This window comes from Pseudochaenichthys georgianus, chromosome 4 (genome assembly GCF_902827115.2).
Source record: "Pseudochaenichthys georgianus chromosome 4, fPseGeo1.2, whole genome shotgun sequence".
In the NCBI taxonomy this organism is placed as follows: domain Eukaryota; kingdom Metazoa; phylum Chordata; class Actinopteri; order Perciformes; family Channichthyidae; genus Pseudochaenichthys; species Pseudochaenichthys georgianus.
The window spans coordinates 41,385,323-41,398,057 of NC_047506.1; the positions used below are offsets into that span (position 1 = coordinate 41,385,323).

The 12,735-nt window shown below is 42.1% G+C and overlaps 1 protein-coding gene across 1 annotated transcript in view; it reads left to right on the forward strand.

The window, feature by feature from the left end:
* tgfbr3 (transforming growth factor, beta receptor III) overlaps positions 1-12,735 on the forward strand; it is a 109,612-nt gene that overhangs the window by 10,123 nt on the left and 86,754 nt on the right. The gene's annotated exons all lie outside the window — the stretch shown is intronic.

Here is a 12,735-nt window from a genome sequence, read left to right on the forward strand (position 1 = left end):
TCAACTACAAATGATGTACACTTAGACTGGCCAATCAGATTTCAGAGAGGCCACTTCCAGGTAGCCACTTTTGCATTGCCCGTGTTAAGCAACATACATATTACATGGACAAGTGAAATTAAAAGTGACTTTTTAAAAATGTTTCTCGTGCAGAAATAAATACGTTTCTCGGGAGAAGTTTGGTTGTGGTCATTTATGTACTAGCTGGAAGTGGGAGGGGTAGGCTATTAACTAGAGGAACTGTTACTGTTGTCCACATTGGCTTCAATATCTAGCAGTGGTTTCATCGTTTGAACAAAATATTCAATTCACTGATGTAAGCCTGATGCTCAGCGTCACAGTATGATTAAAAACAATGCTCGAGTTGGCAACAATCTTGCGCGAACCACATTGAGAATCCAGTGTACATGTCTCTTTTCCATTTTTTTGATTATGAGTGGTCATGTTCAGGGTCTGCTTTCACAATGTTTGCCATTGGACTCTAACTCACTCCAGCTTTAATCTGGATCCCCATGTTGCTTTTCCGCGGTAGCACAGGGATGATTACCCGGCGGCCGGGAGCAGGCACGCCACATAGCCAGCGCTCCAAAGAAGTGATCCCGTTTTTCATTCTTACAGTCTGATTGAGGTTATTATTTCAAAAGTTCTTCCCTATTCCCTGGAGCTTTGAACCGCAATCCAGAGAGTGGACTTCTACTCATACAATAGCAGTGTAGTCAGTATATTTTGTGGGTCGAGCAAACATCATTTCTACCACAATGCCAGGATCTTAAACACAATGAAGTCACGTACAAAGTTTTCCTCTAAATTCTTCCTCATGCGGCACGACGCATTGTTTAACTGTGTCACTAGGGACACATATTTACAGTTAGAAAACCAAATGCCCTTTCCCCCAAAGTGCCCTGGCAGCCATTGTACTTGGTGAACAATGGACACATCTTCAGATGCACTTGGGTTTATCAAACAGATTGTCGAGCAGGTAAAGGCAGTCGATCAATAGCATTTTCAAGATAAAACATCTTCCACCTCCATTTGGCTGAATGAACTTTCACCTTCAGTCGTAAGCTTATCCATTTTGTTATCTTTATTTCACACCACCTCTTCAGCCCATCTTCACCTCTATCTCTCTTTTTCTGTCTTTTTCTATCATCTCGCTGCATCTGTGTAAACAGTAACATCTGCCCTCTAAACTTGTGAGGAGAGCGCTCTTACGTAATGTTTAGATTAGTCTGCAATGAGTCTTCTCTCAGCGTGATGCTATCCAGGATCCATGCCTCCCATAACTCTCACAACTCAGACTGAGAGCACCTCGACGTCCATATTTCAAGTCTCTGTTCTGCTGCTGCGCTCAATTCTTTAGCTGTGTATAACTTTTTCTTTCATATCCTCACTACCATTTTGTGGTCGCCTCTCCTCAGCTTGCCGAAACGGTTATTTTGTGAAGGATATATTGTGGACATTTGGGCTGAGTTTTGGGTTTCGCTGTAAAATCAAGTTTTCTAGGAGCCATGCCAGATATTAATTTGAGGCACTTGCCAGAAACGGCTCCGGCAGGATGCTGGTTGTACTGGAGGCACAACGCCGGGCTGGTGACTCACTGAAAACCACGCCATTGATTGAAGTAGTACATTGTCCTCCTCCTATAGCCTTTCCTGATTCGACCTATGGGGCGGCTTGATGAAAGATGGAGCTATTAGTGCGTATCTGTCCTCAGCTACTCATTGTGGAACCACATCATCTTTGGGATTGTTAAATCAAACTATGAGTGGTAAAGGGAATTGTGCTCACATTCACGGCGTATATGTATGACTTTTAAACACGAGAGTAAACAACTTTCTTTCTTTTGGATTTGTTGTATACTCTTGGCAGACTGGAGTCACTGTGCTGCCAAAAGTGGTTTTTAATGTTTTTTCCGCCCACAGTTGAGCAAAAGGTCCGTCTTTATATGCACAATGCTTTATAGGGCCAGCAATAGTGGGACTGCCAAAAAGCATTGTGCAAGCGCTGTAATCTGAGAGGAGGGGTAGCCAGGGGGAAGAGAGAGGCAGGCGTGGGTCGTCTGGTCCAAATCGACACACTCCACACACGTACAGCGTGCCAAACCGACAAAGTCCCTTCCAGCGTGCTAAACCAGATGTTGCCCTGTGATTCATGCGAGGAGCTGGAGCAGCACGGCACAGAGGCAGTGTGCTGCCAGGCAGAGTGGTTGGGATGTTTACATAGCAACGGGAGTCCTGTGTGTCTAATTACAGGTCTGCTCTCCCCCTATGATGAGGCCTTTATCGTAACAGCGCTGTCAAGGAGGAGACGTCCATGCTGGCCCTGTATATCTCTTGCCTGTTAAATAAAGGTCACCCTTGTAGTTTAATTAACAGCAGGGTCTTAATTAAATCGTGGAATATTGACTTTGATATAATTACTCACGCAAACACTCACAGGAGGAAGAGCACCTGAATGAGCTGCAGCTGACAGGTCTTTACTAATAGACTCGTATCTTCGTCCTGCTGTATCACATCTCCTCAGCCTCCCGTTACGATCAATCAATCAATCAATGTTTATTTATATAGCCCAATATCACAAATGTTACATTTGTCTCAGTGGTCTTCACAGTGTGTACAGAATATCAGTATGACAATACGACACCCTCTGTCCTTAGACCCTCACATCGTACAAGGAAAAACTTCCAAAGAAAACCCAGTTTAAAGGGAAAAATGGGAGAAACCTCAGGGAGAGCAACAGAGGAGGGATCCCTCTCCCAGGACGGACAGACGTGCAATAGATGCCGTGTGTAAATTGAAAAGATAATACATTTGCAACATAGGTAGTCCAAATGTTTGGAAATGCATGTGTGTATAATAGGAAGATGAATCCACGAGGATATCCATCGAGGACCTATGATCCAGGACCACAGCCACGACTCAAGATCCAGGGCTCGCGATCCAGGACACAGAACCGCAGGATCATCCATGACTCCGGATCCCAGCGTATATAGACACCAAAAAGAAAGACATTTGGGGAAGCTGGGTTAATCGGAACATGAGTGTACACGGGTATAGACAGAGAGAAGGAAGAAGTAAGATGTCCCCCGACAAACTAAGCCTATATCAGCAAAACTAGGGGCTGAATCTAATCAGCCCTAACTATAAGCTTTATCAAAAAGGAAGGTCTTAAGCGCACTCTTAAAAACGGATAGGGTGTCTGCCGCCCGAACACAAACTGGAAGCTGATTCCACAAATGTGGAGCTTGATAAGAAAAGGCTCTGGCTCCCATTGTACTTTTAAAGATTCTAGGAACAACAAACAACCCTGCATTCTTGGAACGCAATGCCCTAGTAGGACAGTAGGGTATAATGAGTTCTTTAAGGTAAGATGGCGCCTGCCCATTAAGGGCTTTGTAGGCGAGAAGAAGAATTTTAAATTCTATCCTGTGTTCTATAGGGAGCCAGTGTAAGGCAGCCAGAACAGGAGTAATGTGGTCCCTTTTCCTAACTCTGGTTAGTACACGAGCCGCAGCATTTTGAATCAGCTGAAGCGACTTGATTGACTTCTTAGTACTCCCTGATAATAAAGAGTTACAATAATCCAGCCTAGAAGTAACAAATGCATGGACTAGTTTCTCTGCATCGTTTTGAGGCAAGATATGCCTGATTTTTGCAATGTTACGTAGATGGAAGTAGGCGGTCCTTGAAATTGATTTTATGTGGGCGTTAAAGGATAAATCCTGATCAAATATAACACCAAGATTCCTTACAGTCTCACTGGAGGCCAAATTAATGCCATCCATAGTTAGTATGTCTTTAGATAATTTGTTTCGTAGATTCTTCGGGCCAAGTACAATAACTTCAGTTTTGGTCGTGTTTAACATCAAAAAGTTTAAGGTCATCCACGTTTTTAAGTCCTTAAGGCAGTCTTGAATTTTATTTAGATGATTAATTTCATCAGGCTTGATTGATAAATATAGTTGAGTATCATCCGCATAACAATGAAAGTTTACAGAATGATTCCTTATAATATTGCCTAACGGAAGCATATATAATGTGAACAAAATAGGTCCGAGCACTGAGCCCTGTGGCACTCCATGGCTAACTTTGGTTTGCGTGGAAGATTCATCGTTAACACGTACAAACTGAGAGCGTTCAGATAGATAGGACCTAAACCAGCCTAAAGCAGTTCCCTGTATGCCAACTAAGTGCTCTAGTCTTTGCAATAGGATATCATGGTCGATAGTATCAAATGCAGCACTAAGATCGAGCAAAACAAGAATAGAGACAAGTCCCTTGTCTGAGGCTATTAGAATATCATTTGTGACTTTAACCAGAGCTGTCTCTGTGCTATGATGTGTTCTAAAGCCAGACTGAAAATCTTCAAATAAATCATTGTTTTTTAAGTAATCACACAACTGTTTTGCGACCGCTTTCTCAAGAATTTTTGAGAGGAACGGAAGATTAGAAATAGGTCTATAGTTGGCTAAAACCTCTGGATCGAGGTTGTGCTTTTTAAGAAGCGGTTTTATCACTGCTACTTTGAATGATTGTGGAACATAGCCTGATAATAAAGACATATTCATAATATTTAATAAAGAAGTGCTAATTAATGGAAAAACTTAGGGCGCTTACCCAAATCTGAGGAGCGGAACCGAATCCCGCCCCGGGCGCTCGCGCCAGCTCTCGCGCGGCGCGCCGCAGGGCGCGCGAGCGCAACGCACGCGCGCGCGCGCGGGGGGCGCGCGCGCGGCGAGCGCACGCGCGCGCACGGCGCGCGAACTGCAGGCCGCGCAACCGCGCAAAATAGAGGTCACACCTCATGGGAGAGGCTAAGACGAGCGAGAGAGAGAGGTCTAGAGAGAGAGATAGAGAGAGATTCTCGAGAGGGAGCGCGAGAGAGCTCTCAGATCGCTTTCTATCTACATTCGCTCTAGCCTCTCTCACTCGCTCTCTCTCACTCTCTGCTCTCTCCTCTTTCATCTTATCCCTCTCTCCTCTCTCTCTCTCTCTCTCTCTCTCTCTCTCTCTCTCTCTCTCTCTCTCTCTCTCCATAGTTCCAGTAAGCAGGCGTGTAAATAATTTTGGTCAAAGCCAGTAATGGGAGACAGCTGGAGTGATCGTGCGTTTTCCATTGTGTTTCGCAGCACTAAGAGGAAACAAATGCCACGGAGCTGGGGAGAGTTAGTGTGAAAGAGTTATGCAATGTGTGTGACTTCATTGAAAAAAGAGAGAGTAATTGTACAAAATGGGACTCCCCCTAATCCGATAACTTTCAGAAGCAGCAAAACCAAATTGAAGTTGTGCTATATCGTGTAGTATTTTTAGATGTGTAGTTTTTATTTTACATCCATTACTACTTGCCTAATTTTGTTGCAAAGGTACAAACATTTGAGTGGATGACTGACTCTGCAAAATAAGGCCTAATATGGGATGCAGCTGAAGGCGTCCAGGTGGTGTCTTTCATCAGACCAACCCCTCCTGGGGCCTCGCCTTCCTCACTCCTTTCCCCCCACATGAGTCCTGCTGGAAGACCATGTCCCCATTTTGGAATAGCTCTAGAAACCAGGACTGTTTGTCCAAGAAAGGACAGCAGGCCCTTTACTCTCCCCTGAATAACAGATACTTGAGTGATATCACATACACACATTCAAACACGCACACATGCACTCACTCACGCACACACACTCTTTGAAATGCTGTCTTTTTCCACTTGTTTTTCAAAATGTAACTTCTAATAAAGGCAGAGGTAATAAAGTAACCGTTAGCTACAGTGGTTTAGCTAAAAGGTCATTGAACAGGCTGCTATGGTAGCTGAAATGCTGCCACTGTAATTACTTAAAGCATCTGCACTTACTGTATATAGGTGACCATTTTTGTAGGACATCTATGTGCATTTTAAGCATTCCCCTCAACATCCTAGATATCATCTGCTATCTTAGTTTTTTTCTTAACAACTTCATTCATTGCTTATTTATTGTCTGTGGACTGTTATAATAGTGCTATTATTCATCACACTTTCCGTTAGTTAACTGTCCAGTCAAGAGGCCTTCCAAAGCGTCCTTTGTACGTGTTAAAACACGAGGCAGCGCGGCATTTGACAAGTCATTCTTCTCTCTTGCCCTCCCTTTCCTGAAGATGAAGAACCCCGGAGGAATGTCCTTCCAGCTTGTGTGAAAACGCTGTCTGCCTTGCCCTTTCTCACCTCTCTGGCTCCTTCCCACTGGGCTCACACACTGGCACAATGGCCCAGCATTGTTTCACTCTTTGCTTTCTGTTGATGGCGACCTGCTGCTTCTCAAAACCCCCCATTATCACATCTGAGTGATGATGTCTTTGTAGAATATCACAGGATCGCAAAAAGGACATCTTTATGGGCCGCTTATTGATTGATGTTGAGAAAACATCTATTTTTTTGATTTACAAAATCCTTTTAACATGCCCATAACAAATCAGTGGGTATGGAAGGATGTGTGTGTTTACAGTGTGTATGCCAATTTGGATGCTAAATAAAGGAACAGATATGGCTAAACATGGCCCAGTTTGATTTTGGTATTGAGAAACAATATCATTCTGATCCTGAAAGTCTGGTTGAGACATGACATGGATGAAATGTGCAAGTATTGCAAATGTAAGTCCATTATGATTTACACTGTAGTAGAGTATGCTCTACAACTTGTTTACAAAGATTGTTATGGGGGTGGCTGTTGCTCAGGAAGAAGAGTGCTTGTCCACATATATCGGAAAGTCAGTGGTTGGATCCCTGGCCCCTTTGGTCAACATGTCAAAGTATCCTTGGGCAAAATACTAAATCCAAAATGGCTCCTGAGAGCAGAGCCTGTAGTGTGCGAGCAGGTGGCACGTTATATAAAAGCCTGTGCCTCTCTATGAACGGGAGAATGCTGAGTGAGTTGTAAAAGTGCTTTAAGTTGTCACAAAAACAAAAGCGCTATATAAATGCAGTCCATTTACGTTCTGTCCAATTCCCCAAAAGAGCATCTTTTAGACTTTCAACTAACTTTGACCATAGCCTGTCTGAAATAGTTACTTTCCATCAGTGCTGGTGAATTATATAAAGTATAGTTAGTATTAGAAAAATACATATTTTTGTGGGCTGACCTGGAAGTTTGCTTCGCAAGCGCTCCTTCGACAAAAAGCAATGGGATTTTTCCATTGGACATTTGTGATACTTTTCTTCAGAAGGATCATCTCAACAGTTCTCCACACTACTTATATATAACAGAAAGCGTAAATGCAAGCGCCAGAAGTTAATAGATAATATAATGCTATGAAGGAACTATATCATGGCTGAATGACTACATGTCACCACTGCTAAACTACATGCAGCCTCATGTTCTGCGGGATGGCTTTTAATAGTCTAATTTAGTCACTTTTAACCGCCTGTATAAGACACGTAAATGCTTAAAAAGTGGAATAGGTTTTTATGTATTTGATGTATTAGAACAACATGTGAAAATCTCGTAAGCTAGTATTAACCACAGACCTAATTTAAGTAATCTAATCAAAATCTCTACGTCACGGGGAAACAGAGAAGTGCTAACATGCTAACTCATTCCGTGTTAAGGACTCATTTCTTCACCACTCTATTGCAACTGTACGCGGAAGATTTATGACAAGGCCGATAATAGCACACAAATGGAATGAGGCTGATCGGACAACCCAAGAACTGAGGGGCCCAGCTCCTTGCTCGGTTTGAATCTTTGTGAATGCAGATGAAGCAGGGGCCCCCGGACCCCCACCATGCTGCTGGCTTTAGCAGACATGATTGATGAGTGAAATGCCCTTGGAGCAGCAGGACACACATTTCTCACCATTGCCCTGTTTAAAGGGTAACATTGGTATTTCTCAAACCTGGACCCTATTTCCCCATGTGTTTGTGTCCAAGTGACGAATGGGGAAACACATTTTTCAAATGTGTTGCAGCAAATGGGCTGCAATGTAATCCTTCCGGGCAATTGTGTGACGTAAATGTGCGTCCACTGAAAGTGCCTGTTTTTGCTGCTGACAGGCTCGGATTGTTGTTACAAGTGTTGGGCATCATTATGGACCGGCCCCAGAGACATTCAATGTTTTTCTTTACCTCTCGCTTGATCCTGGCTGTTTGTTGTCGTGTCTAACTAAGCGTCGCTCAGAAAGAGATCATGTTAGAGGTGACTTGTTGCTGGAATGCAATGGTTGAAAATGGAGGAGTTTGTTTTGTTAGAGTAAAGAAAGTGTAGCTTATTGTTATCTTAAAGATCAATGTTATGGCTTAATATTAAGCTGATTTTCACAATGTGGAGGAGGCTTAACCCTCTTGTTTTCCGAATGAGACTTCTTCTTGAGCAAGACTTGCTTAGAACAATAACAAACACGATTGATCAAATTAAAGGTAAAGAAAAAAAAATGTTTCCATAATTGTATGAAGCACTTATATAATTACAATCTGAAACTGTAGTGGATGAACACAATGGTGTAAACATGCAGCCAGTTTCACGGCTGCCTTCAGAGGTGTACTCACTCAATACTTGACCTATTTCCAAAAATGTTGTCCCTTTACTCATTAACAAGACGGTAACACATAGGACAATAGCCTGTAACCTGGGCAACCATACTGTATAGCTAACCTGGTAGAGCTGGTGGCCCATGCATTGGGGTTCAGTGCCCATGGAATGGACCCATGAGGTCCTGCAACCATTTACGCATGTCCTCCCCTCTTACTCCCACTCTCAACACTGTCACTCTCCAATGCAGGCTGCTGATCTGGCTCAAAAAAGCATTACAAAAACCCAAAACGCTGGTGCTATGAGCACTGCTAAATACTGCAATGTGAATGGATGGCTGATGCAGGTATCTACGATCTACACAAAGTCATTTCTCATTCCTGTTCAGCCAATGTAAAGATAATGACTATACATTGTTGGTGCTAGATTGTACACTCTTTCTGTCGTTACCAACCAATCCTTCACTTGTTTTTGTTTTACTCATGGTTTGTATGCATCTTGAGTACAACCTCGTAAGGAGTTTCAAAATAAATATATTTCACATTTTACTTGGCCCAGAATGTATACTCCAAACGGCTTTAATATACTTTTGAGTTGGTCTTAAACATTTAATACTCTTTAGAACAGCCAGTTCTTGTGTCGTGACGGTGCTGACAGAACCTTTTTGTTCTTTGATATTATCGGTCCAGACAGCACATGTCAGCACCCCTCAGTAAAGACATACAGTGGCAGCACAGCCAGTAAAGTCTTTAGTCATACGCACACATGCTCAGCCGTCTCACTTTACACAGTGGCTCCTGCTTGTGTTCCTCTGGGAATCAGCCTTGTCATCCATCGCTTCAAAGCCCTCTGATTGATGTCTTTATTTAGAGGTAGGGATAAATGTACCCACTTCCTTCGCGCCTTTAATTGTTCAAGTCAACTCACGGTGATGGTTTACCAACAGGTGCCCACTTCATCTGTCAGGGCTGATGAATAATAACCAGTCTCGCTGTCAGGAACAGAAACATTTTTTATCTACCTTTCATTTCATATAATATATAAACTACTTAATCAAACAGAGCCTTTTAATATTGGAAAATATTATCATGTTGGTATGCTAACATGATAAACTATGATGTTGTTGCACATCAGAATGTTAGCATCATCATTGTTAGCATGTTAGCATGCTGATGATGGTCTTAAAAATTATTAAAAGTTGATAAATCAATTTAGCAAAAATTAAGGCCATTAAAAAGTATTGTACTTGTTTTCAATATAAATGGTCCAAAGAGGTTGTATTCTAAAGTGTGCCTGAATGTAATCATGGCGTAGGAGTGTAGTGTGATTCTGTGGAGTTTATTGATGGCATCCCGTTGGATGTGACGTCATCTGAACAGGACATCGTGCGCTCACTGCTTGATAGCGCGAAGGTCCGTTTATGCCGGTTGTTAAACAGCATCGTTCTGGGGAAATGCAAGTTTGCGTTCAAATGGTTGGAAGATAAGGAGGAAGGACAATCAATACTGTATATAGTCAATGTTGCGCCAATGTAACCGGTTAAAACTCGAAGTGGCGATGAGGTCTTAAAATGTATGGAAAGGTTCTCAAAAAAGGTCTTAAAAGGTGTACAATTTGACTTCAGGATTCCTGCAGATACCCTGTGTTAGCATTTAGCTCAAAGCACATGCTGTGCTAGCACTAACAAACTGGCTTTGCAACAATTACCGGACTAATCGATTGATAAATCAAGCAGTATTTTTAAATTAATTAATATTTAACGTCCTTTTTCATATAAAGCCCTCAACTTAATGGCATATAATCGGCACAACACGAGTGTCTTTGTTCCTAACTGTTGCTGAAGCATTAACATCCACATGAATGTATTATTGTCTGAACACCTGCTAATATACTTTCAAACTGAACAAAGCCTCTCCTGCATATCCTTTCACCAGACTTCCAACAAAGATCCAATATAATCCATTGAAACCCTTTTAGCTGTGTATTCAGCGATATGCCAGCTTACACTAGATGACCAATAACGAGTGTTTGGAGATACTGAGTTCCACACAGGTCTGCAGGATATGTGTCTTCATATTTCTCACTTTGATGGGGGAGTTTACAACTTCCCTAATGGAGTTCGGGCTCGCCCCTACCCTCCATCCTTCCTCCTCTTATGCCTTCGAGAGGTAAATCCTTTTCATAGGCAGGCCCATGGAGTGCACCTCCACTTCCCTTATGAACGGCTTTACTCACTTCCTGTAGTAGTTGCTCAAGGTTCAGGGGTGAGTGCGCTGTGCTAGAGTCAACACTGCAGATCTAGTGCTTCTTTAGTCCAAAGCCCCTTAGGAAAACAAAAGCGGGAAGAATATTACGTTCCCTAAACAGGTTTGCATAGTTCATGGTCCATGGGAATCATGCCTTGCAGTAAAAAGCAAGGAGACTTGGGGATTTCTTTAATCCTGTAGTTCATATGGGAACTGGTATGTCTCAGGTAAAGGGAGGGAATATATAGAAACAAAGAGGCCCCTTTGTGCTACTCTGTTTTCATTGTAATTACATTGGACTTATTATATCTTTGCATTATTGGAGAATTCTATTGAAAATGCATTAAGTTTCATAGTGGACTTCTTCTGCTCCATTGTTGTTGTTTTTTGATAGGGAACTTTAATATTGTTGTCATGTGTGAAGTAATCTTCACTGCACAATGATTCTGTTTGCTGAAGGGTACTGGGAACAGGACTTGTGAGGATGTGTGTACACACACAGGGTGGAGGTTCTGTTTGTTTATGTTCGGAAATGGCTTTGTGGGAATATCAGTTTGTCCCTAACTGGCACAGACTGACATCACTTCCTGTACCAGATCTTGGCTCAGGGTCGCAGTGTGGAAGGCATCAGAGTGTGTTCTTTGGAACCAGAGGCGTTATCAGTGGCAAGGCAAGTTTATTTATATAGCATCTTTTAACACAAGGCAATTCAAGGTGCTTTACGAAAAGGAAAGACATTCAGACAAAGGCATTTAAAAACAGTAAAAGATAACAAAAGAAACATTAAAAGAAAAAATACATGAATAAAAAGTACATGAATAAAAAGTTACAGTGCAGTTTAAGATATGAATAGTTCACACAGAAGTCCCACTTTACTGATGAACACAACGGCTCAGTTTCAATTAAAAGCAGCGACAAAAAGAAAAGTCTTCTGCCTGGATTTAAAAGTAGTCAGAGTTGCAGCGGACCTGCAGGTTTCTGGGAGTTGGTTCCAGATACTTGGAGCATAATAACTGAACGCTGCTTCTCCATGTTTAGTTCTGACTCTGGGGACAGAAAGCTGACTAGTCCCTGAAGACCTGAGAGATCTGGATGGTTCATAATTTAGCAGGAGGTCAGAGATGTATTTTGGGCCTAAACCATTCAGTGCTTTATAAACCAGCAGCAGTATTTTTGAAATGTATTCTTTGACACACAGGAAGCCAGTGTAAAGACTTCAGAACAGGAGTGATCCACTTTCTTAGTGTTAGTGAGGACTCGAGCAGCGGCGTTCTGAATCAGCTGCAGCTTCCTAACAGATGTTTTAGTGAGACCTGTGAAGACACCATTGCAGTGGTAAGATAGGAGAAGATGGTAATGCTCACAGGGAGGGTCATCATCTTTAGTGATACCTGGTCCACTTTCCAGTTTCATATCCTCAACAAGTGTGTTTAAACCCTTTACTTTGAGACTTTGATACAATATAATAAAATGTATACATTTATGAAAACATCATTCTTTTTTTAGTCAAACTGTTTTTATTGTAATTGTTTAAGCAAGCAGATGTAGACATGCCCTATTTCCACCTGTGATTATTTGAGGCTTTTCTTAGTCTTGTGTGATAACAAACTCATTTTTTAACTCATAGAAAACATGTGATAATATGACTTCAGCCCATCACATGGAAGTCTATAATGTTACTGCTCATATAATATATTCAGTGGAAGTACATCAGTGAACTTTGGAGCATTACAAACTCATTACAGCATTCTTTCGTTACCAGCGTCAGACCTACTTACTTTCCTGCTCCAATTCCCCGAGGGTTCTTCTACATTTCTTCTCATCCAATTCCACTGATGTTTTTGCAATCGTTGAACATAATGGTTCAGACAGATCACTTTCAATAACTTACTGCAAGACAACCATTAGTGCATAATGCCAGTTTCAAAAAGACTGGTTTCTTCCCTTTAAATCAGGGGTCTCAAACTCAAGGCCCGGGGGCCAAATCCGGCCCGCGACTTCATT